The 26181-nt window shown below is 41.6% G+C and overlaps 1 protein-coding gene across 2 annotated transcripts in view; it reads left to right on the forward strand.

The window, feature by feature from the left end:
* Window positions 1–26181, forward strand: part of NCKAP5 (NCK associated protein 5) — a 408546-nt gene that overhangs the window by 206934 nt on the left and 175431 nt on the right. The window lies entirely within an intron of this gene.

The following is a 26181-nucleotide window of genomic DNA, read 5'->3' on the forward strand; positions in this document are numbered from 1 at the left end:
GCCCTAAGAAAAAGAAGGAATAAAGACACAGTCACTGAGGCTATAGATTTCTGGTGTAAGCAAACAGGGAAATCTTCCTTCTGTTTCCTAATACATTTAACAGTCTCACTTGATTTGTACCCCAATTTGATTAAAAATCAAGTTCAATATTAGTATCCTGGAGGATGTGTAAAACAAAAATAAAACATAAGCAGTGATAGGTGTGTTCAGATCTAAGTACAAACCATGGGCTTAGCCTAAAATTGTAGTCTTTTCAGTTAGATCTGCAAATAAATTTTTCCTTTTAAGACTCACAAATATCACTAAAATAAATATGCTAAAGGTTAATTCTCAATAATACTACACAAAACTTGAGTTTCCTGGAAAATTTCTTTTTCTAAATTCGTTTGATTTGAGCTCACTTAGCCTTGTTTTCAGTCAGTCAACATGACTGGTTCAATCTTTTATGTCCTTTCAGCTGATAAGAAGTCATTCAATAAAGTCATAACCTTTTATCAATTATGGCAAACTGCCTGGAAGGAAAAAAAAACCCATAATATTATGGACCAACAGGATTTGTGTCTCAGAGGTCAGGAAATAGGTTTCCTCACTTATGTCAGCTTTATGCAGTAGCTTGTAAAAAACCATGTATTAGCAAATGCCAATGCTTCAAGAATTAATCTGCATAAATAGTCTAATGAGCAGTCTGAGAAGAAAAATGAACTGAAGGGCCAACATTAATTGTGCCCAAAGATAATTAAAACAAAGTGTTGTTGATAGTGTGTTGGTTTAATGTTATATATCCTTGCCCTTGTTTTTTTCTTGGAGGGTATAAATTTTTATGTCAAAGGCTGAAAGCTCTTTGGTTTATTAATCAAGAGACATACATTTTCTTAGTAACTTGCAATTAGCAGTTCTCATCCTTTAGTATTCTGAAAGTAATTAATCTTAGTATTTCATTAATGTATTGAAAAAAAGAACATGGGTATTTGGCACTATATCCACAGTAGAGCAATTAGCAAGTTCCTTCATCTTGAGTATTCAAATTATTACAATTACCAAACATAATTCATAAAATTAACAGGGCTAATAAAGCATATAGTAAAGTTAATCCACCCATTTGTGTAGTGCTATGCCTTAAGACTATGTCTAGTAGCATAGCTCATAAATATTACTTTTCTCAAAACACTGGATAACATTGTGTTGTCACTGGTATTTAAGTAAAATCATAACAACTGTACTCCATACTTACATGGAGCTAACTAAAAGCAAGATTTGGTCCACAGTATGGTGCCCAAATACAGAGCTATTTAGAATTTTTTCTCCTGTGCATAGATTTCTCTCCTGTGCATAGATTTGAGGAAGAAAACCAAAAGTGGAACTGTAAAAATTTCAGCCCAAACACAATTTTGCAATTTTGACCAAAAAGTATAAGATGAGATTTTTTTTTCTGCAGGAAGCAGACACTTAATTTAAAAAAATTATTTAGTTGGCAACTCAATTTTTCATGCAATGAACCCTAGACATGTCACATTCTGTAAGGGATTTAAAGACCAGGGTAAAGCCATTTGTGTGAACACTGCCATAAGTAAACTCATCTTTTATATGCCAGAGAGTGTTCCCATTCACCAACTAGCCAAAACACTTAACTTTTCTGTTTCTAAGTCTTAATACTTTGCTTAAATGAATCACGTGTATAATATTTCTGTAAGAAGGATGTATAATCTGGGTTCAACAAGAAGTCCTGTGGGACCTTGTGCTGAAATAATGTAATTTCCTGCTTTCTTTGGGAGCACAATACATTATTCTACAGACAATTGTTTGTTACTTATAGTAGAAAATTAGGACAAAGGTCTCAATTCAGGAAAACACTTGCTTTAGTGGTTAAGTTCCATTAGCTGTGCTCAAGGACTTCCCTGAATAGTGGCACATTCCCAAATATAAGGAACGTAAAGACCCTCAACACTCATCTCAAATAAACGGTATTTTAAATAGCATTACAGATTAATGTACACGATAGAAATACTCCAAGGCTTCTAGAGTCTGCTGAGGATGACACGAGCGAACAATTTACCAGTGATACTTCGAAGGGAGATTCCACAGTAATTGTTGCAGTCACTTCTGTCTCCTTTGTTCTTATACAAGGTTACAATGTTGGCATCCCGCATATCCTGTGGAACCTCACCCTCTCTCCAGCACAGGCACAGCAGCTCATGTAAGGGTTCCAGGAGGGTATCCAACGCACACTTGATTACCTCTGATGGTATACCATCCTGGCCTGGGGCCTTTCCTACTGCAGTGCTGTCAATAGATTTCTTCAATTCGACCACAGTTGGTTCCTGGTCCAGCTCGTCCGTGACTGACAGGAGCTTGACGGCATTGAAAGCTGTATCAACCACAGTGTTGTCACATGAGTACAGTTCAGAGTAGTGCTTGACCCATCGCTCCATCTGTTTGGCTTTGTCAGTGATAACTTCACCAGATTTGGATTTCAGAGGTGCCGTCTTGTTCTGGATGGGTCCCATTGGCTTCTTTATGCCCTCGTACATTCCCCTGAGATTACCAGAGTCAGCACAGGTCTGGATACTGCTGCATAGCTTAAGCCAGTAGTTGTTGGCACAGCGCCTGGCTGTCTGTTGTACTGTTTTTCTGGCTACTCTGAGTGCTTGCTGGGTACTCTGACTCGGTGAGCATTTATACTCCAGAAGTGCAGCGGACTTCTTTTCGATGACTGAAATCATCTTATCGGAGTTAGCTTTGAACCAGTCGTTTGTGTTTTCAGCTCTTCTTCCAAACACCGACAGGGCTGTATTGTAGATTGTGTCCCTCAGATGCTGCCATCTGGATGTCGCATCAGCAACCCCAGGGCTGCTGCGCACATTCTCCTCAAGGGTCTCTCTGAACATTTCAGCTTTTTCTGAGTTTGCCGTCTTTCTGGCATCAATGCAGAGCCTTCCAGTTGGTTTAGAATGGTGCAGCTTCTTGGGTCTCAGCTTGAGCTTGGAGCAGACTAGCGAATGATCTGTATCGCAGTCGGCACTATGGTAGCTGCGTGTCAGGAGGACATTTTTGAGGTTGTCACATCTGGTGATGACCAAGTCTAATTGGTGCCAGTGTTTCGAGCATGGGAGTCTCCATGACACTCTGTGCTGTGGCTTGGTTCGGAAAAATGTGTTTGTGATGCACAGATTGTGGTACTTGCAAAGTTTGAGGAGACACTGTCCATTCTCATTCATTTTTCCCCCACATCGAAGTGACCTAGGCAAGAGGCCCATGAGTCACGATCGGCTCCAGCTCTTGCATTGAAGTCTCCTGAAAGGTACAATTGGTCACGAGCAGGTATTTGCACTATGGCAGCACTGAGCTCGTCATAGAACTTGTCCTTTGCTTCTGGTGTGGCATTCAGGGTTGGAGCGTAAGCGCTGATCAGGTGGACGGGACCAGTGCAGGTTTGAAGTTTGACCTGAAGGAGTCTTTCTGATCTGCTGGTGACTAGTTCCACCATTTGCAGAAGGGTGTTTCTGATGGCAAAGCCAACACTGTGCTCCCTGGGCTCCTCTTGGGCTTTGCCCTGCCAGAAGAAGGTGTGGTCCTTTTCCTTTAGGGATCCCGAAGCTGCGAGTCACATCTCCTGCAAAGTGGCGATGTCCAGTTGGAGCCTCTTCAGTTCCTTGTTGATGACAGTGGTCTTTTGAGTGTCACTGATGTCCTGAAGATCTTCAGTCAAACCGGTCAGCATGGTCCATACATTCCAACAATCAAGCTTGAAACTTTGATGATTTTTAATAATTTTCTTGTTGGTTTGTCTCGTGCTCATTTCAGTCACTTGTCAGGTTTGGCAACCTTAAGCCTCATGCACCCAGTGAGGCAAGTGAACTGTGGCGGGACAGTACCCTACTGGCTGGGAGCTGTCCAGCTTATGGCGGGCGGTGACTGTCCAATGAGATGCGATGATCTCTCCCACCATCGGAAACAACCCCTGGTGCTCGTTCTCTACGCCAGTCGAGCAAGAGCTTATAACTGGTATCTGTTGCCTCCCGTGTTGGCTCAGCGCTGTTAAATGATGCTGAAGTACCTCTCCAGGTGCAAGCCTGGGCAATTTTTATGGAGACCCTGCGCTGCCCAGACACCAGCCCCCGCCCCTCGGCTTTACTGATATAGTCCAAAGGAAAGGATAACCTCTACGTTTGGTACCAGCTCAGCTGCAGGAGTTGCTGGGACAGTGCCAGAAGTTGACACAGAACTGCTTTAGGACTCCCCTCCGGATTTTCTGTCAGGGTTTACTCCCTTAGCCTTACTCCTTCCCAGGATAACCCACAAGGCAGTGGAGCATCTTCCTCCGCCTTCACAGGAGTTGTTGATTTGCAGCACCACACCTCCTGGTCTGCCATTGAGACTGTGCATTAGAAGGGAGAAGGAACAAGTCCCTTCATAAGGTCGGTAAGTGAGACAGACCAGACCTCCCTCACTGTGTTTCGCCTGTGAGCTGATGCAGTTGCCCGGGGGATGGCATCGCTGTAATGCACAACAGCTGCTAGGAGCCAGCTGTGAGAGTTGAGTGGTGGGTGAGGACGAGTGCTTCCGTCCACCCGAAAAGGCGCAGCTGCCGGAGAGTCAAAGGTACTACCTCTACCCCAGACACCCATATCCACCCTAGAAATACTCAGTATAGGTGGAACAGGCAGTAAAATAAGAGTAGATGAAGTTAGTCTCATGAAACTAATAAAGACTAAAATAAAGCATCTGATTATAAATAATTTTGTATCACATCCTTGTCATGTCTTTTCAAGCCTGGTGTATCTTCCTGACCCTGTTCATAACTTTGGAGGTGACCCTTGTTATCACACCTCCTCCTAAAAATGCCACACAAAATTGCTGCATTGTTGGGGCTCATGGCAGGGAGATGGAAGGTGTGTGGAGGGGCTCAGGGCAGGGGACATGAATTGAGGAAGGGGATTGGGATCTGTGGGCGGCTCAGGGCAGGGGGACTGGGGAATTAGGAGAGGCAATGTGGGCATAGGAATCAAGTGAGAGGCAGGAGGTATGGGAGAGCTCAGGGCTGGAGACTGGGAGCTCAGGACAAGAGTGAGGGCAGGAGACTGTGAGGGTTCAGGAACTCAGGGCAGAGAATGCAGGGAGTTTTGGTATGAGGGCAAGGGGTGGGGTGATCATAGCAAGAGATGTGGGTGCACAAGTCAGGGCAAAGGTATGAGGTTGGGGGCTGGAGTCGGAGTGGGGTGAAGGAGTGTGAGCCAGGGGGTGATGGGGTTGGGGACATAGGCTGGGGGTGGAGGGTGCTGGAGTGAGGGCAAGGAGTGGCCAATTCAGGGCGCAGAGCAGGGGAGGGAGATGCAGGGCAGGGAGTGGGGATGCAGAAGTGAGGGCAGGATTTGGGACATGCAGGATTCAACAGGGGCCCAGGGCAGAGAGCTGGGAGGCCAGGGTGGGAGGGGAAGCTTTCCAGGGCAGTGAGGGGTGCATGGCTGGGGCTGCAGCTCCTCACAGAGAGCTGGGACTGTGGTTTGCAGTTGGCAGCTCCTCCTGGAGGTGTCAGGGCTGCAGTCTCTGGACAGCAGCTCCACTCAGTGGGTCAGGGCTGTGTAGGATCCCTCCAGCTTGTTGAGGGTGTGGACTCAGCATCTGTCCCTGATTCCAGCCACCACTGTTCAGCCTCCAACCTGCCTTGGGGGCAGGGCTCGGGGGGCTGGCCTAGCTGCTCCCTTGCATTTCTGCCTGTCCAGGGGAATAGGGTGGTGCTCTGGGGCAGCCCCAACCTGCAGCTGCCCGCCATGATCTATAGGTGGTCAGGAGGGTGAGTTTCTGTGAGCCAGACCCAGCCTCAGTCTGCCCCCTCTGTCCCTACAGCAGCCCCCCTCTGGCCTGTGGGTTGTTGAGGGGGCATGAAGTCTCTGGGGCCTGGACTCAGCTTGCATCTCTCTCCCACCCCTCTGCCCTGCAGCTGGTCCAGGGAGACTCCAGACCCCAGCTTCCAGCTGCCTCCCCAACCTGCAGTTTGTTGGGGGGCAAAACTCAGGGGATGACCCTGGTCTCCAGTGGCTCCCCAACTCCACTGCCAGCAGCTGGTCTTTGGGAGAGGAAAGGGTTTCTGGGGGGATAGGCTGCATTGCCCCACTCTAGGGGTGTTCCCAAGGGGTGTAGGGAGGTGGACCCAGTGTCCAGCATTGTTTGGGACAGGGGGCCTACTTATCAGGTCTGCTGTCTGGCCATGCAGAGCTCTGTCCTCAGGTGGTCACTTTCCTGGTGGTGTAACTACCCCCGGTGGTTACTATAGCTAGTAGTATAGCTATCCCTCAAGCTCACTGCTCCTGGTGGTTACTGTGCAGCATAGCATGTCTCTTCTCTGTGCCCCTTCCCTTTCCCGATTTTGGAAAACATTCGCATTCCTGGCACTTCCCATATTCCTAGCACTACCAAACTGTGACTTTGTTTTAAGTTAGGGTAGGAGGAAGCTGCATGCCAAATTTGGTGATCCTAGCTTTTAGGTTTAGGAGGAGTCAGACACACAGATGGACAGACTCACAGGCAGACACACTAAAAGTACATTGAAAGATATGTGTGATTAAGGCTTTCCTTACCCATATGCAGAATACGCAGTAAGGTAGGACACCTGCAAATTTGGGCTACCACCTGCCTCTTCCTGTCTATGTTCTATGGTTCTGCTTCCTGAAAAAGCCTGTCAGACCTGTTAGCAGAGTAGTAGGCATCCTTCAGTCTGCATAGACTATGGATCGCGCCCTTTATAGCTTCAATTGAGGACTTCATTTACAGCATCTACTGTGACTATGAAGACCCACACAAGAGTGACAGTCCTTGCTGCATCTCTTGCAGATGTGGTGGGTGTCTGGCAAGTCCTTAGTGTGCTTTCTGTGCGCTCACTTCTCCTCTGCTAGCTGTCTGATCCTCATCTCGCCCTTCTGAAGGCCCTTGTGTAACCTCTGCCTCCATCTGCTGCGGTCATCTGCTAGTTCTTCCCAGTTGTTCAGCTCGATGTCTACCTCTCTGAGGTCTCTCTTGCAGACATCTTTGTAGCGCAGCTGGGGGTGTCCGAGAGGTCTTTTGCCAGAGGCTAGCTCACCATACAGGATGTCTTTTGGAATCCTTCCATCATTCATCCTGTGGACATGGCCAATCCGGCAGAGCTGATGCCGCCTGAGGAGGGTGTGCATGGTTGGGATTCCAGCTTGCTCGAGGACGGCGGTGTTGGTCACTCTGTCCTTCCATGATATTCCAAGGATGTGCCTGAGGCAGCGCAAGTGGAAGACATTCAGCCTCTTTTCCTGGCAGGCGTACAGGGTCCAAGTCTCGCTGCCATAAAGGAGGGTGCTGAGGATGCAGGCTCCGTAGACTTGCATTTTGGTGTGAGTGTACAGCTTGTTGTTATTCCACACTGTCTTGCTGAGTCTGGACAGAGTTGTGAATGCTTTTCCGATCCTCCTATTTAGGTCAGTGTCCAATGACAGGGTGTCAGTGATGGTGGATCCGAGGTAAACAAACTCGTGGACGACCTCTAATGTATAGTTGTCAATGCTGATTGATGGGGATTCAGCAACATCCTGACCGAGTATGTTTGTCTTCTTTAAGCTGATGGTAAGTCCAAAGTCCTTGCATGCTTTGGAGAAGTGATCCAGCAGTTTTTGAAGAATACTGAAGCATTCAAGTGGTAATGAAGCCATTTAAGAAATAGGGGCCAACCCCATGTGTTTGCTATTAGTTTCTGAATTTACTGTGTTAATCTACAGGACCTTAGTTTTAAATTCACTTTAAATTTTTCATTAGCGTTTTTGCTGAAGATTATAAAATTACATCTCTAGAAAATTGTCATTCCCCATCCCCAGGTTGCTGTCAGACACAGAGGCACGAGTTTAGTAGTAGTGTGTAGGGCCGAATAAATCCTAAGAATGTCCCTGTGTGTGATTTTTACGATATTTGCATTTTGTAAATATTTTCACAAATATGCTGTTCATGTATGTGTATATATGTATGTATGTAGTGCTGGGAGCTGGGCTTACCAGTGGTTTCATCTAATAGCTGGGTCATTTGGCCCTCAATTTCTCTCTCCTGGTGTCTCCCTTCTCTCAGAACTGAGCCATATCAGCCCTAGCTGAGTCACCAGTTTAGCTCATTCCCTCTTTCAAGGCAAAATCAGTCAACAAGCTGGTGAGGACCTCATATTATTATGACAAGATCCCCTCCACACACCTTCTATCCCTCTGCTTTCAACACCTCCATCTTCCCTTTACTTCTGGGAGGGTTGGAAGTGGCAGTTCTATCCCTCCATGTTAAGGGTGTTAGACAAGGAAATCTGGACCCTTCTACTTAACTGGGCTCTTATTCTGGGCCCTATGAGAGACAAACAAAATCAGGCACCAGACCTCCTTGGGACACTTTCTACTATCCATTCCCCTCCATTGTCCTAAAGTCCAACTGAATATAGTAATTGAGGAAAAAAGGCAATTAAACCTCCTCAGCAGATTCTTGCTTGTATGGCAGCTTTGGTCTACTGAACAAGAAGTCCTATGGCATTTTATAGACTAACAGATTTATTGGAGCATAAGCTTTCATGGGCAAAGACCCACTTTCTCAGATGCATGTAGCTTTGGTCTCAAGCTGTTAAGGTAAATCTGCCCTATTTTTCCACCTGAGTTGTCTGGTTCCCTTTAAAGACCTTCCCTCAACTGGCACAGGCTCTGCAAATTTGGGGAGAGGAAGGGATGCAGAGTTACTGGGACCCAGAACTGCTCCCTAACCATTTCTTTTCTAGTGTGGGGTTTAGAGGTCTCATCTTTCTCCCTCCACATACAGTCACATACACATATTTCTGAAAATATGTGACATTGATTCATGAATTCTCCACATATATTAAGAGAAGAGATCACTTGCATTAAAAAAGTTTTCACATATTTGGCCAAATATACCATTTCAACACCTAGGAGATTCACAGGTTTCACAAAGTCCTTCTTTTAATCTTCTTTATCATCCCATTACTGCAGTGTGCACTCTCTGTACCAAAGAAACTATATTTATCATTAATCTAAGGAAAAATTTGAACTACTAGGAAGAAAAACAAGGGTTTTTTTTATATTAATGTCTTGGAGGAACAACTTAATAAAGCAAAGTTACCCATTAGCAACAGCTTAGCACCAAAGACGTATATCATGGGTTATTCATCTTATATTTTTACGCTACCCATGTGAGAAAGAAAAAGAATCTTATATTCTAGTTGCATAGCAAGAAATAAGTTCTTTGCATGCTAATAGTATTTGGAATACTGAACATCACCACATTAGCTTGGAGGCAAATAATGGGTTTCTGCACGAATGGTCTCGTGCCAAAATGGCAGATATGATGAAGCTAGTACAAATGGATGCTGAAGTGAATGTTGCAGAGCATCCATTCTAGGATAGAAACAGTAATACATTTTATTCTCAAGTAATATGTTCCTAAAAGGGACAAAATTACTTCAGGAGCACAGTTGTTTTTAGCACTCTTTTTCTCATTAGCTGTTGAGTACTTTGCTGAATAAACCACCACAGTGTAACTTAGCATAGATCATTTCTCAATGAACAATACAGAGCAATTTACTGAAAGTGTTTTCACTTCTGGCCTTTCCAAAAGATGTTATTTTTACAAGGTGAGGTGTTCAGTGTCCTTTGACAAAGTTTAGTATTCCCTCATTTGCCCTTTTAATATTCTTTTTCTAACCTAGTGACTGATAAACATGCTAAGGTTTGGCTGATTTGATTTTTATTACATCTTTATTGTGATGGATAATATGAAGTTTAAGCACTTTTTAATTATGATAATTTTCTCAGTGGCATGAAATTAAGGGGTAGGGGTCAAACAATAATTATTTAATGGTAGTAGTTATTGAGATTCAAAAATGTAAAGTTTTATGTATATGTAGCAAACCTAAATCAAAAGTCTAAATTACAGCATTTTGCCCACAAAGTCTTCCGTTTTCCCAGCTAGGAGGCTGAAGCTAAAACAAACAAAAAATATCTCAGGGTTTTAGTGTAGGGGAGGCTGCAGTCCTGGTCAGGTGGAGCAGAACCTCTTGGTCAGTACATGATAAAGAGAGAGGAATCCATCTTCCTTCTGAACGGCTCGTCATGAAAGGCAGCGTTTCCACTCCCCATTCTTGTTTGATGAATGAATGAGCAGGGCAAGAACAACAAGGCAAAACAGGCTCGCTGTGTGGCTGAATTAACATCAAGGATCTGTGGTACCAGACCCTTGAAAGCCCTAAGTATGGGGCAAACTGCTCTCACTTACTTCTTTTGGTAGATTAATTTTTCACTTTCTGTGTCTTGTGAAATGACATTTACTGACAACTAATGATGTAAATTGAATCCTTACAAGCCTACTAATGCCATACATTTGTATTCAAATTATACATATAATAAATGGCTCATAATCTATGATATATACTCCATTCTTGGTGCGTCTACACTAGGAACTAGCTTTTAAGTTAACTTGAAAGTTAGGCACTACTTCGAGCAGCCAGCAGAGAGTCTACACGCATTTTTTCCTTACTTCAAAATTAACTTTGAAGTAAGGGAGCCCACCTTCAAAGTCCTTACTCCATTCCCAGGAATGGCGTAGTGCCCTACTTCAAAGTTTAACTTTGAAATAGGATGTGTGTAGATGCTCAACTTTGAAGTTGCTTTCTTCAAAGTTGTACTTTGTAGTAAGCAACTTTGAAGTTATTTTTGTAGTGTAGACACAGCCCCTGTGTAGTTGGAATTCAGGTCAAATTGTAATCTCTTGTCTATCAAAACTCCCTTGCGGAATCATCATTCTTAGTTAGCGCCTCAAGAAATCCACTTTAATTTACTTCAGTAGTTATGATCAAACACCATGTAACTCTTACTAAGCAAAATTAATTTCACTAGTAACTTCATTGTGTATGGGTGGACTTCTGAAAAAAATAGAAGATTAATGAAGTAAAGAGAGGAATGCAACTCTTTGAGTGGTTTTTGTTTTCTTCTCTGGTTTCAGCATGAGAGTAATTGGAGGGTTTTTTTAAGGCAGTCGGGAAAACCTGCCCAATATATTATATTTGAATATGCACCCACCCCGGTATAGCTACATATTACACACTCTGTATGGAAAATAATATTATTAAGGCTGAAAAGTGACTCAGAAGTTAGGTAGTGTCAGATTTAAGTCTTGTGTGTATACATTATGGTACAGTCTCTAATTTCATGATCACATACTGTGTAATTCAACAGAACTCCTGGCTTATTCTTCACTGCCTTGCTGATTCTGTTTGCATTTCTTTACTCATATAGTTCCAGTGATGCACCATTTCCCTCCCTAGCTCCCAGCATCAATATCCTTGACCAGGCAGTCCCAGTCTCCCCCTCCTCTATTTCCTCTCCCTACTGTCTGCTTCCAGTCCCGATCCCCATTCCCCCAGCTCCTTACCCCAGTCTCTTTCCCCACACTCAAGTCCAGCTTTTGTCTTCTCTACATTCAAATAAAGCATCATCTTCCTTCATGCTTCCTAGCACAGAGGAGAGAAGCTTACCACTATCAGTTTTCATACCTCGTCATGGCTCGTAGCATCCCTAAATGAAAGAAAAATCCTGTTTAGCCCAAGCTAGACCATGCCCAGCATGGATGGAATTTGGTGGGAAATTAGCTGTAATGTACTACCAGGTTTCTACTGAGCATGTGCAAACTGTGATTTTTCCAAGTGCCTCTAACTTGTCCAGATGTGGGTGAAATTTTACAGGGATGGCAAAGACCTGCCAAATGTCATGTTCCTGCTGCACTGAAACGGCTGACATTTCCAAATAAAATTCCATTTGAAGCAGACATCTGGCATGGAACATTTCAGAGCAAGTGGTTAAAGTTTGGCAAACTGAAAAGCAACTGAAAACTAAGTCTTGTTAGTGGAAGTCTCAGGCATCCTTAATAATAGAAAGTGCTAACAGCCACACTTGGATTACTTGTGAATTTCATTATCGTCTTCAGTGTAAATCCTTTGAGGCTTTATTTAACAAGTATGTCCTCCCTGGCTATGCAGGAGTGCTACAAAGGTCTTAGCTTTGTGAAAGATTGGCCTACCCATCAAGCAATAACTTTCTGCTCCAATTATGCAGTCAGGAAAGGCTTCCTACAATAGTAGTTCCTGTGCTGTGGGGAACCCTAGGAACGCTTACTTCTCTCAAACAGCCATGACCGTAGAGTGAGTGCCCCTCCAACACACACACAAAGCAGCAGGAACAATTTTGTTTATGACTCTGTCCCCTCTATACCAGACTGCAGGCTGGGGCACTATGTGAATAGAGCACTTTTCACTCTCCCTGTGTTTTCAGGGATCCTCTCTGAAGAAGTACTCCCATCTATTCCTGTCTATTCATAGTACACCTGTCTATCCAAATTACAGTTTCTATTGTGGTTCTCATGCAATGATGCAGTCATGCACTTCCCACCCAATCTAGACCCAAAAATAATAGTCATTTGATTAAAATCGAATTAAATTAACAAAACTCTGGTAAATACCGTCTCATCTTTTGAAGGCTTATTAAAATTCCTGTTATACATAGACATTTACACATTGTGGATAATTCAGTATGAAATAACTAGGTATTAAGCATTCCAGCCTCTCTCTTGTTTTTTTTTGGGGGGTGGGGGGCAGGCAGAGATAAGTTCTCTCATTTTCTCTAAAAACCGTTGCTTTATATTGAGCATTCAGGAAGAAAGTAACCTTTCTGTCAAATGGTATTAGCTTGAGGGAACAAACTAAAGGGCGCTGAATGAAAGCAATTTCAAAAAGAGAGTTTTTTTTTTTTAAAGTAAACATAAACTTTATTAAAAGGTTTCTGCAAAGTACACAAATCATTGTATGTGATGGTAACTTTTTTCATTCACCAATCCCTGAGTCCTCACATTTCCTTGAAGAGGAACAAATTTGTGGTTAAGAATTGGATGGAGGCTCAGAAAATCTGGGTTCCATTCTCAGGTCGTCTACCTTTGTTCTGTATCTTCCATATGTATTTAATTTCTCACTGCTTCAGTTCCTCATCTGTGAAGAATGAGGGTGTGAGAGGGTAGTCAAATATGGTGGCAGGAGGATGCCTAGGTTTGATTGGCTGGTTCCCTTTCTTTCCTTAGGGTTCATTTTACAGATTAGGTTCTAGAACCACGAATGAAGGAACCACTTGGAACACAAGGCTCACAAATGGGAAAGAGGAGACTTACAACTCTGTGGGTTATCCCATTAAGGTAACAACCAGTATGTACCATTTTCTAAGAGGAAAACATAGGTTATAGAGGAGATGGGGAAATAGATAATAAGTACTGTCTTGGACTTAGCAATTCTAGCTATTAATATTACGAGCCCTTGAATGTGATTGATTGATTGATTGATTTATCTTGTGTTCTGTCCCTTTATCCCCAAAATGGGGAAGGAAAGAATAAATAAAATGGCATTTTGATTTTCATCTAACCTACAAGAGTACATATTGATATTTACAAACTAATTTGCCTTTGAAACTCTCTGACAGGTAATAACACACCCTTTGTCTGCCTTGTCTATTTAGTTTGTAAAGAATGAATGGATGTAGAACAGACATCAAAAATGTTGAAATACACAAACCTGTCAGCCAGCACTTTGGAGTGGACCATTCTGTTAAAGACTTGAGAGTTTGTGTTCTATTTAAAAGGGACTTTAACAACCATCTACAGAGGGAATGCTCAGAACTAATATTCATATTCAAATTTGACACATTAACATGTGGTTTGAACAGGGACAGGAATTAGCTGACCCATTATAAGGACTCTTTTACATACTTTGATGTTTTATCTAACTCTTAACTCTCCCCTCCACCCACACACACACTCGACCGCCGTCCCTCTGCTCTTCTGATTTGCCAACCTTGATAACAGTTCTTCTGATTTGTCATCCTTGATAACAATTTTTTAATCTCAGTGCTTTATATATTGAGTCTATTCTGGTAAGGCTGTGATCTGAGGAATTGGGTCTGTCCCACAAAAGCTCACCACCTAATAAATTATTTTGTTAGTCTTTAAAGGGCTACGTGACTGCTTGTTTGTTTTGATAGAATAAAGACTAAGGTGACTATCTGTTTGTCATGATTCAGTTTGTGAGTTGTTCAGGTCAACAGCTGCTTCTTTCTGCATATCTACAGAGAGCCTACAATGTTGAAAACCTGATCTCAGCTGGAGCTTTGAGAGGCTACTGTAAGCCACATGCCTATGTGTGGTTAACTGTTCCTTGTAGTGGTACTTAGACCAATTCACAGTGAAATAATAAGTGACCTCTACATCCTAAGCTGAGAGGGAGCTGACCTTTAGCTCAAGCTGTTGCGGCACCTGCACTAAGCTCCAGAGGTCCCAGGTTTGAGTCTGCTGTGGGCAGTTATACTACTGTAATACAAATAATAAATACTACCATTTGTCTGTGAATGAAAGTCAGTTCATTCCAAAAAGCCACATTTTTGCCCTTTTCTACCTCTAACCACATTCTGCATTAAAAGTACAACATAACTTCCACTTAAGGCAGACATTGATAACCAGCCAGCAATTCCTACAGCTTGTTACGTTCCTTCGTGTCAGGCAACCACCCCTCTGCCTCAAGCACGTGAATTCTGCTATATACCCAACATGAGGAAATTAGTGACCACAGGCTGCTGTCAACCTTGCTCTTGTGCACCAAAATAGCAAGCCACTAAGGTAGCATAAAATTGTGATCTTGAAGTTTTCCAATGAAAGGCTTAATTCATGTGTGAAAATTTTATTGCTCGCGGGTGAGTGAAACTCAGTCAAAGTTTCAATAAACTGAACTATATTAGATCTAGTTTCCACTAGAGAAGAGTCACAAAATGCCTTCCCCTTAATTCTAATTATAGTGTTTTGCCTTCTCACTCTTTTCAATTTATCATGAGAAGAATGTGTTTTGTTTCAATAAATTGAACTTTTGGGAGCAGGTTCACTTAGGATCATAAGCTAAATCTTCAAGTATATTGAAAGGGTAATTTCCCCCATATCATCACTATTAAACAAGTGAAGAAGTATATCAAATACTTCCCATAGTATGCTTTTATTATTCTATGGAGAGAGACTGTAGGCTAACCAAATAGCTCAAAGAGAAATGCGTGTTTATAAAGACACATTTCCTTTGGGTGAACTGAAATTTCAAAGAGAAAGCAACTTCATTTTAATGTTTAATGTTGCTGTTTATAGACTTTGTGCTTCCTCTTTAAAAAAAAATATTCCCATGTGGATTTTGATGTAAATTGAGTAAACTTTTTGGTTTTTATTTAGTTTGTTAGAAGATAGATAATTTTTTCACTGAAGAAAGCATACATTTTCTAGCATCCAGGAGTCTAAAATCCCATTTGTAGCAAGCAGAAGAAACTTGTTATTTATTGGAAGTAAACTGCTTCATCTGCAGCTGTTGCCTGCAAGAAAGTTTAATCCTATTACTTAGAATTGCAACATAATCACCTAATAGCCCAAAAATAATCTACAGCAAAGAGTCCTCCTTCAGTCCCCATATTTAATTTGATTCATCCATAAACAGCCTCTCTCCTCAGTTCTCCGGTCACTCATGTAACTTAATTATGTTAATTAGTCACTGTAGGTCAACATATCTGACTGCTTTACTCTCAAACTTTCTTCTCTGAAGGAGATTTTACTTAGTTCTGAGCCATGTGAAAGCACCAAATCCCTTGCAGTCAGGAGGGCTGAATGAGTTCAAATTCTATAATAGTGGACCAATGCCTGATAAGTGACCAACATTTGCACATATCATTGATTCCAGGGACTCTCCATTTTATTGCCATTGAATTGAAGATAGCATGTTCTCTCCAAATTACAATATTGTTTGCTTGTAATAAGGATAAACTTTTTACTTCCCAGCAAATTTTCAAATAAAAAATCTAATAGATACCATTGTGGCTAATTCATTTCATTATCTGCCAACTCTTTCTTTGAATACATGACTATTTTATATCTATTTAACTGTTTATTTTAGGTGCTGAGTTCACACATCCCACTTTAGTTCATAGATAAAACTACTAGTTTGCATAACCATTAAAAGAACTATGAAAATGTAAATAAAAATATGAAGAGAGATTATATATTCATTTGAAAACACCCCATTTACTGAAAATATCTATTGCAGTCCACCACTTTCATGCACCTTGCCCAAGGAAAGTTTCCATTTAGAGGGGAAAGAAAAAACATTGAGTTATATCCCCAGTAGCTGCACAGAGAGGCAGTAGCAATGAGAATAGGTTCTTTGGTTGCTAGAAAAGCTGAGAGCATGAAAAAAGTCAATCAGAGCCCAGCAGATGAAGTAAAAATGGTTGGATGCTCTCTCTCAGAGGCAGTCCTGGGTGAAATTAGGACAGGATAGAATGGATATATTCTTGCCTTAACCCAAAAGCACAGTCTGGTCATTAGCTACCTCTGACTGCACATTTCTGACTGAGTCAAAGAAAGATTGTTTACATAGTGTAATGTAAAACTGAAATGTCCAACTGGAATTGGACATTAGCTGAGTGTTGTGAAATTATAGGGACTTCCTTGTGCATCTGCTCATGAACCTGTGACATCAACATATTGGCTATGTTCAAAGTTGGTAAAGTGTATTTCAGTATATAAGGCTAGAAAATGATGAGGAGAAGGTATAAGAGCCTTTTTATTCTCCTTCCCTTTTTGCATGATTGCATAAAAGCCAAGTAACATCTTGGTCAACGTGCTGTTGGCATGCAAAGACAAAGAATGTCTGTTGTGGACATAATTCTCCTGATGAAAGGTGATGAAGGTAAACCTGCCTCTGCCCTCTGGGTAGAGCAGGAACTACTTGAGTTTGCACTTCTCTACTACTGCTGAATCCATTGTGCTTGTCTTTGGGACTGGCTGATGGTGCACAAATCAGCACACAACCCTTCCCCATCCCAAAGGGAATGGTTCCTTTATATACATAGATTAATGCATAATAATCTGTCCCCTGGGGGAAGGCGTAATGGGAATATACACCTGCCTATGGATATGTACCCCACAGAGAATGGATAGATGATATAGTAGATTGGTGCAGAGCTAATCTACAGAAACTAAGCCACTCCTCACTGGACAGGGAAAGATGGAAGGAAGTAGAGAGACATCAGATATCAATGGGTGCTGAGCCCATGGTTATTGATGATGATGATGGATATGGGGGAGGGAGTTGCTTTAGATTTTTAAATTAAATGAACCCCTTTCCTGTTGCAAAAACTTTTTAAACACATCAACTATTAAAAAGTTGGGGGTGATAAGAAATGAGTAGTAGAAGTACACCATGTGACATTGAAAATATACGTAAAAATACACCGCTATTATAAAACCATATTTAAGGGTAATATATTTTCCAAGTGCTATTAAAATGAAACTGCACACCACCAAATATAGCCACCTCTGAAAAGACTCCATTGTCCCAGTAGTCTTCTTATAATAAGTTGGGACTAAACATATACCTGTGTCCTCAATATTTACACCTTAACATTGCTTTAGAAAGAACTGACATTTTAATCAGATTTAAATTATTTTGCTCCCCCATGTTCATACTTAGTGATGTTTTCATGATGTTCATATTGCTTGGTGACTTGAAAAAGTAACGCTGTACACAGTTTCTTAGTTTATTCTTTAAAGTGGGGAGGAGGGGTAGCTCAATGGTCCAAGCATTGCCCTGCTAAACCCAGGGTTGTGAGCTCAATCCTTGAGGAGGCCAGTTGGGAAAAATAGATGTCAGGGATGATGCATAGTCCTACCAAAAGAGCAGGGACTGGACTAGATGACCTTCAGAGGTCCCTTCCAGTTCTAGGAGACATGCATCACCAATTATATTTTTTATATTTTAAATTGTTATTTTCAGTTGGGAGTTTGGGGGATATAATAGGGTCATAATAGTGGTAATAGGTAAATCCTTTCAGCTAGGTCACCCCTGAATGCAATCTCTGCTGGATAGAGAATGTTATTGATTGACTGTTGAGCAATCTGTTCAAGTATCAGTCTTCTGGTAAAGCACCGTTCATATCCCCATCATCATCATCATCATCAACCATGAACTCACCACTCATTGGTGTCTGATGCCTCTCTCACTATTTCCTTCCATGTTTCCCTATCCACTGCGGAGTGGTTTAGTTTCTATAGACAAGCTTTGCACCAACCTACTATATCATCTACCCATTCTCTGTGGGGTCTGCCTCTCCTATTCAAACTGTTCATTATACCAAATACCAGGATCTTGATATTTCATTCATCGTTCACTGTGCAAATATGCCCAAATAGCTGTAACTTTCATTATATAACCTTCTGCAGTAGGTTCTCTTTTGGCTGTATCTTCCTATATAATTCTTTGTTGGTGACCTGCATCCATCCTATTCTATAACTACTCCTCTTGAACGCCGATATTCTTCTCTTCGAATCTTTCATTATCACGCGTCTCACATCCATACAACATGCTGCTGAATAAATACATTTTGAAGATGCTCAGCTTCATTCCTAAGCTAATCACTTTGCTTTTCCAGATCTTAGCCATCACCTTCAAACTCACCCTTGCTTTCATTATTCTAGTTGCTGTTTCCTTCTTACAGTCTAGATCATACGTTGTGTTGCTCCCCAGATATGTGAACTTCCCTACATTGTCTGTTTAATCCCATCTACACTGATCTTCCTTCCTATTTCCTTATCTACAAACACCACGGTTTTTGTTTTATCAGTGTTCATAATCAGTTCGTACCGCTTCCCTTCCTTGTTTAGCACCTGCACTGTTTTTGCTAGCTTCTCCTCATCTTCCTCAATGATAACTGTGTCATCTGCAAACCTCAAGTACTTATTCTTATCCCATGCACAGATATCCCTTCTACCTCTTCCTTGATCTTGTCCATTGTTCTCTCCAAATGTGTAATGAAGATACTCGGCAATATCGGATCTCCTTGTCTAGTACCTGTACTCATTCTAAACCAACTTCCCAACTCTCTGCACGTTCTCACCACTGCCTCTGCATTGGCATCCATGTCCGTATCAGTCTGCTATCCTCTCTGTATGACTCCAGCACCACCCAAGTCACTTTCTGATGTATAGTGTCCAATGCCTTCTGAAAATTGACAAAGCAAGTGTAGATGTTTTTGTTCTTTCTTCGAGCTTTCTCCGCAATCAGTCTTAGTGCCAATATCTGTTGTATAGTATTTCTATCTCTCCTGAATCTCGCTTGCTAGTCTGCTAGATGCTCTTCTATCTGCGATCTTAGTCTCTCCATCAGTATCATCATCAGCACCTTGCCTAGATGACTCCTTAGGGCAATCGTTCTGTACTTCTTGCACTCCAGTACACTTCCTTTCTTGTGTATTGTCATTAGTATGGATCTCATCCATTCCTTAGGTGCCTTTCCTTCTTTCCATGCTATGCTACATAGTCAGTGTATTTCCTGAATCATGCTTTCTCTGCCATATTTAATCATCTGTCCCATGATCTTATCATTTCCGCAGCTTTTTCGAAAAAACTTGCTAGTTTAGATGTAGTATCAGAGAATAAGTCGGCTCTACAGCCTTAGTTACTAGCCAGCTGGCTTTTGGCTCATGTACTAAGAGGCTGAGGTACTAAGCTGGTAGAGGTCCTAGCTTCAGTTCCACCCACAAATAACTGGGGTCTGTCAGTATTACAAGCTGGAGATCATCTCGTATTTTAACTGGCATGTCTCTAAAGCCCAGGAGGCACTTCCTCATGTGGGGGAAGTATGTAACCCACACACCTTCTGTATTGTCCCATTTGTGCACTGAGACCATTTTCAACGAGAATAATGAGTCTTCCGTACAGCCTTTGCTACTAGTCAGCTGGCTTTTGACTCATGTGCCAAGCTCCATATGTCCCATGTTTGGGTCCATCTGCAGATGACCTGAGTCTGTTGCCTCTACATATGCTCCCACTCTCCATTGTAGGTGGAACTTTCTGGTTCAACTCACATTGCAGATGCACTGTGAGCACGTGACTGCACGGTTTTCCCGTGCCAAGATGGAAAACCATTTTGGAATAAGCCAGAATTCTCCTTGTTTAGCCTGCTCATGCAATTAATATAGTTTTTAACAGAAGTTTTTGTTCACTTTCTCTCTTGTTTTCAGATACTTAAAAGCCCATACCACAAAAGTATCTGTCCAGATCAGGTTAAGGCTTTTGGGTAGGACATCACCTATGCTCTTACCTAATTACATCTGTGGAAGGTAGATTGATGTGGGGCTTGATTTTTCAGTTTTGTCCATGCAGCTCCTTTCATGTTCACTAAATGTCTTTTTTTTAAAAGAATTATATTTTTCTACTATTTTATTCTATAATAATATGTACAAACAATGAAAACTGTATCTAAAAGTGAGGATTTCCAAACAATGTGTTGAGTACAGAATTTACCAAAAAATTTGGAGACCAGAGATTTTCTGAATTATCTGCAACACAATAAAATACAATTGCTTATAGCCAAATATAGAAGGTTACACTTGCAAACCTTCCACAACAACTGTTTCATATTCTGCCCCATTCTGTAGTGAATACTTGCTGGGTTGTAATTAAAGAATCTCCTATTTTGAATCTTAAAAGCTTTTGCTTAAGTGTTTAAAAGATATGTATAATTCCAACGGTAATCACTTTAAGTAACACTGGATAACTCAGGGTTGAGTACCTCTCTGCATATCATCAATAAATAATGTAATGTAGCTTGTTTAACAATCAAAAATGCAAAAAAAAAGAAAATCAAAGTAAATCAGATTTTGTCAACAGTATATTGTAGCTCTCTGTTTACCACTCTTTTATATGCTGTTTAAAATAGGAAGTTAAAACTATTTATTTTATGTATATGTAATTTCTGTTAGATAAATTCTGGGACTTATCCCACAAACCACTGGTTAACTGAACCAGCTCACTATCTGAACATCTCACAAAGCCAGGACTTTGTGTCTGAGAGAGGTTTTGCAGGACCAGGCCTTCATTTCTATGTTACATACTTTGTGTGAGCTAATGAGACAAGTCTCCAATAATAAATAGTTCACAGACTTAAAATAATAAATAGCTGGAATTCATGTCAAATTCATCTAAATAGAAAAATTCCTTAGCCCTTCAGCATTCTTTGCTGGCTGCAGAAAAAATCCCATTAATTTACTTCAGTTAGAACTGCAAGGTATTTGAGTGTCAAACAGCAAAAAAAAAAAAAAAAAAATCTTAGAGTTGACTGTCTTCTGTGGGCTTTGGAAGATGATGAAACATTAATGAGGTTAGGCTACCAACACAACTTCTAAAAATGATATATTTTTTTTCTGTTTAACATGCAGAACAGCCCAAATTAGACACCCAGGCAGTGTTCCCTGCACGCTCATCATGTGGGTGGCTGCCCAGGAAAGATTCAGGTACCACCTAGCTGATTAGCAGAGCACCCACAGCCACAGGATAGCATACATTTCTATTGGTGATGCACATCTGCGCATGCCTCAGTGCACATAGCAAAATTTATTATGCCAGTGGATGAAAACCGTTGGAGGGAACCTGCACCCAGGTCTGGCTCAGATCCTTAGCTAAAGTAAGGCTATGTCTAACTGTCAGATAATATCAATTTTAAGTCATTTAGCCCCATTTTTCCAAGTGCCTGTCTTCACTGTAAATTCCATTAACTCGATTTATGGAGCACTAAAATCGACTTAATATCGATATCATAATATTATAGTAACTTCATGGGTGTAGCTTTCAGTTCGAATTTAAAATTCCAAATGAAGGTTAGTGAGGAAGCACCATGTCTTTAAATCAAATTCATTAGCCTCCAGAGATGTCCTGTATGTGCCCCACAATACCCCACAGTTCTCTGGCCTTTCCATCTCCACTGCTCTCAGGTGCAGAGGAATTAGGCAATAGGAAGAGTGTTTCAATTCGGCACCTGGAAGCCAGTGGCTGTAGGGTCATGAGAAGCTGAAAAATCTTTCTTTTTGTTTGCTAGTAGTGTGGTTGTGGGGTCTGTGATTCTGTGTATACCTCTGCTAGTTCCGTTTTTTTTCCTTCACTTCCTGGAGCCAGCTGCTGCCCCTCCCCCCACCCCTGCACCATGCAGCAGCTAGGCTATGGGTGGGGGTCATGCTTGTCTGATAGGACGAGAAACTTCTTTTCAGTCGTTTACATTTTCTCCTGCTCCCCACATCCTATCCCTTCCCTCCCCAAGAGTCACCATGCATTCTGGAACTTTTCCTCGCTCGCATCACCTGGCAGCTAGTCTGTGGGTGGGGGTCATGCTTGGACAAGAAACTTCTTTTCAGCTGCTTACATTTTGTCTTGATCCCCACATCTCCTCTCTTCCCTCCCCCTGGAGGCACCATGCAGCCTGGATCTTTCCCATGCCCAGATGCATCACGTGGCTTGACCCCTGAACAAATAAAAGGACATGCTGTGAAGGTGCCAGTCAGCTTGCACGTGGTGAGGGTCCAGTAGCCAGCCAATGGAAGTCTCCTGGTCAGGCACAATTTTTGATCAATAGAAGAAAGTACTTTGTCACTCGCATGGCTGTCCTCTCAGAGGAAGTTTTTGAATTGGCTTTAGCCAAAGAACAAGGTGCTGGCTATAGTCCAGGGTCTTGTAGCCGCCTGGGGGAAGTCTCTCTCAGCAGTCATGATATTTAGGTGCTGGCTATAGCTGGGAGTCTTTTAGCCACCCCGAGCCATAGCTGTTTCAATGGAGGCAATGTAGGAGCTATGAATTACCACAGTTCTCGAAGTAAGGCTTGCAGTGAAGAATATTCTTGTTATGAGGGTCTTTTTTGGCAGGTCCAAACCTGGCTGTAGTCTGGGGTCTTTTAGCCACCAGGGGGAAGTCTCCCTCAGTGGACATGATTTTCGAGGCTGGCTGTAGTCTGGGGTCTTTTAGCTGCCCCAAGCCTTAACTGTTTCAATGATTAATTGCAGTTTCAGTGCAGCACCCATATCTACTTAAACATATTCTTCTTTTAAGGGTCTTCCTTTCCAGTAGGTCTAAATCTAGATGCAGGTCCAAACTTAGATCCAAGCCTAGGCATGCTGTTATTAGGGGCAGGTGTTGGGTCTCCCTGGGCGGTCATGATTTTTGGGCCCGGCTGTAGCCAGGGGTCTTTTAGCTGCCCCAAGCCATAACTGTTTCAATGATTCATTGCAGTTTCAGTGTAGCATCCGTGTCAACTTAAACAAATTCTTGTTCTGAGGGTCTTCTTTGCCAGGAGGTCTAAATCCAGATCCAAGCCTGCAAAGATCGAGTGCTGTTGCATCCCGTTTACAAAAACCTGTCAGTTGGGAAACTCAAAATCTTTTTTCTAACTATTGCTACGTGCTTTACTACCCCTCCCGTCAGTTGTAAAAAACATATCTTATATAGGTAAGCCAGACCCCACCTGGTTAACACGGCAGAGGAAAGAGGGGAATGAAATGTGGGAAGATGTTGTCAGACACCCACATCTACTTGTGGGACATTTTTTCCCCATGCTGCACCAGTGAAAATAGCCAGAATGCTACAGGGCTCAGGGAACTGTGGGATAGGTTCTCACAATACACTACCTCAGCACTTGATTTAAGCTACTTGTGTGTGGCATCAATAAGTTGATTTTGTGGGGAGCATGTGAGAATGTGAGGATGCTCAAAATTGAATTGATAAAACCCAGCATTAATAAATCGATGTTAAGAAGATGGATTTTAGCTCATAGTCTAGACGCAGCCTAAGTTGAAATCAATGGAGTTGTGCTGACTTCGGTCGGTTGAGATTCTCAACCCATGTTTTGGAGGGTTGGGAATATATTTACACATTCACACATACCCTCAACAAATCTGCATGATCAGAAAATCATTGCTTTAGTATCCTTAATTTTTTAAAAGTCCTTTTTTGATCCCCAAAAATTAAAACCTAAATATTCATTCTGATTTTTACAAGTCTGTTTAACCTGGCAGTGTGGAACATGCAAACTTTAAGATTATAGTTATCATATAAACCATGTATGTAAAAATATAAATAGAGTGAATAAATCAAGCATGTTTTATGCAATAAACACCTCCTTTCAATTGATCAGTAAAACCTGTATTTGTGTATCAATCTATACATATACATATTACACACATACATATATCTATATAATACATATTTGCCTAATTAAGGTTTGCAGTATTATTAAACAGCACGTAAACAGAAGAGTTTGATTTTACAGAAAGACTCCACTATTTTTGCATATTTCCCATTCCTTCCATTTGTTTAGCACCTGAGATTTGAAGTATTTGTGTTAGTTCTTATGCTTTGATAGCCCGTCCATGCCTGGCTTGTTTTCAAGTGTGGTTTACCCATAATGAATCTGCCCAGATGGCGTCTTGGGGCACCTCAGTCCTTTTTGTCCAGAGCTTTCCAAGCATCTTTTCTTCACCTCATTGTACCTAGAGTGCTAATCAAATGGCCAGGAGAGTGGCTTTCTCACAGGACAGCTCCCTCTGCATGTTAACAGTCAACAGCTGTCACCATCCCCTAAAGACCAAAAGCAGACACCTGATCTTTTTGACTTACGTGCACAAATTTCCTACATAGTTAGAAGGGTGAATAGTTTGCATGACATTCTGACCCATTAAAATCTGAAATATGCAAGTTCATAATGCCATCTAGAGGGCATAGTCCCTTCCTTTTCTGCACAAGGACGTGAGATAATTCTCCCCTTATATACCTTTTGAAATTCAATATCGCCATATTCTTAGCCTGATTAATATATGCTAAGTGCAAGACCCAAACTAGAAAGCCATTTTAGATAAGAAAATGGAAATGCCCATTTATTGAAAATGACAACTCCCCTTATTTAATGAGTAAGCTCCTTGTCATCCCGTTAAACCCTCAGAGTTTCTAAAATAGTGTTTGCTGACTTTAACACCCATTCATTCTGTCTTAAATTTTAATGTGAGACAAGATTCTTTTCCAGAAAGAAGAAAGCTAAGAGCTTTTAGTTTTTTCACTCCACTTTGCTGCAATCTGATGAAAAAGAAGGACTCTTAAAAGTGGTTTTGCTCTGGAAAATTCTCTGATGAGATGTTCCAACAGCAGTTTAGGGTCATCTGAAAAACTGAGTCTGATGGCTGAACATTATGCCCAAAAATGAAAGAGCACACAGTATTTAATACCAACCTGTTTCTTAATCAGGCAAGCTCATGAGTCGCCCTGTCTTCCTGGTCAAACCTGCATCTCTCATTTACAGTTACTCACTGTGTTGTCCTCACAGTTTCTCTCAGTGCACCTCTGTATCTAACTTCACTTTTATATCCTTGAAAGTGTTGTCTTTCATGCCCAGGTTAAACCTCTAAGGACTTTCCCTCCACTTTGTACGCTCACAGTCTTTTCACCAGTCACATCTAATCTTTCATTCTAGCCCTACATTGAACTCATCCCTGAAATGCCACTCCCAAAACACTGCTTGTCACCCTAATACCTCTGTAAGCAGTAAAGTCTTGCTCATTTGTGGCACTTCTGTTTGAAATGCAGTTAGCATTTTCCTTAGTCTGTGGCAGTCTGGAAATCAGTTGGAAGAGGTTTTCCCTAAAAAACTGACCTTACTGGAAGGCAAAAAAATTGTACCGGAATTATCTGTAGATCAGCAGTACTCAGCCAGAGATCTAGGGTTCCCTGGGGCACCATGAGCAGGTTTCAGGAGAGCTACCACAATAAACCAGAGAGGAGGATGGGCATTTTATTCTCTGGGGCCCAGAACAGAAAGCTGAAGCCAGAGTCTTTCTACCGTTCAACTTTTGTTTTCATGCTCAGGAAAACCCCTTCTCTCAGCAAAAGTCCATTGCCTATTGCTTAGCACTCTCTTGAAAGATTTTGTCATTGCATTTTATTTCACAACATTTTAGTAACTACCATCTCTTACAGGACAATGGACATTATGTTCTTTGTTTTCTTAAACAGACAATGCCAGTTCTTTCTTAAATCCAACCTTTATCATCACAATAGCAATTTTTGATATGTCTCTGAATTTCCATTAAAGAAATCCAAGCTGCAGGGGCACTAGTATGTTCGTTAAGCAAAGCTGTTTTCATTTTTAAAAGTACTTGCCATTTATTTTAAGACAAACCAATAAATTTATCAGACAGACATTAAAATAATGCTGCATATTTTGCCAAAGTAACTCTTCTGTTCCAAGATAAATTTCCC

This window comes from Carettochelys insculpta, chromosome 8 (genome assembly GCF_033958435.1).
Source record: "Carettochelys insculpta isolate YL-2023 chromosome 8, ASM3395843v1, whole genome shotgun sequence".
NCBI lineage: Eukaryota > Metazoa > Chordata > Testudines > Carettochelyidae > Carettochelys > Carettochelys insculpta.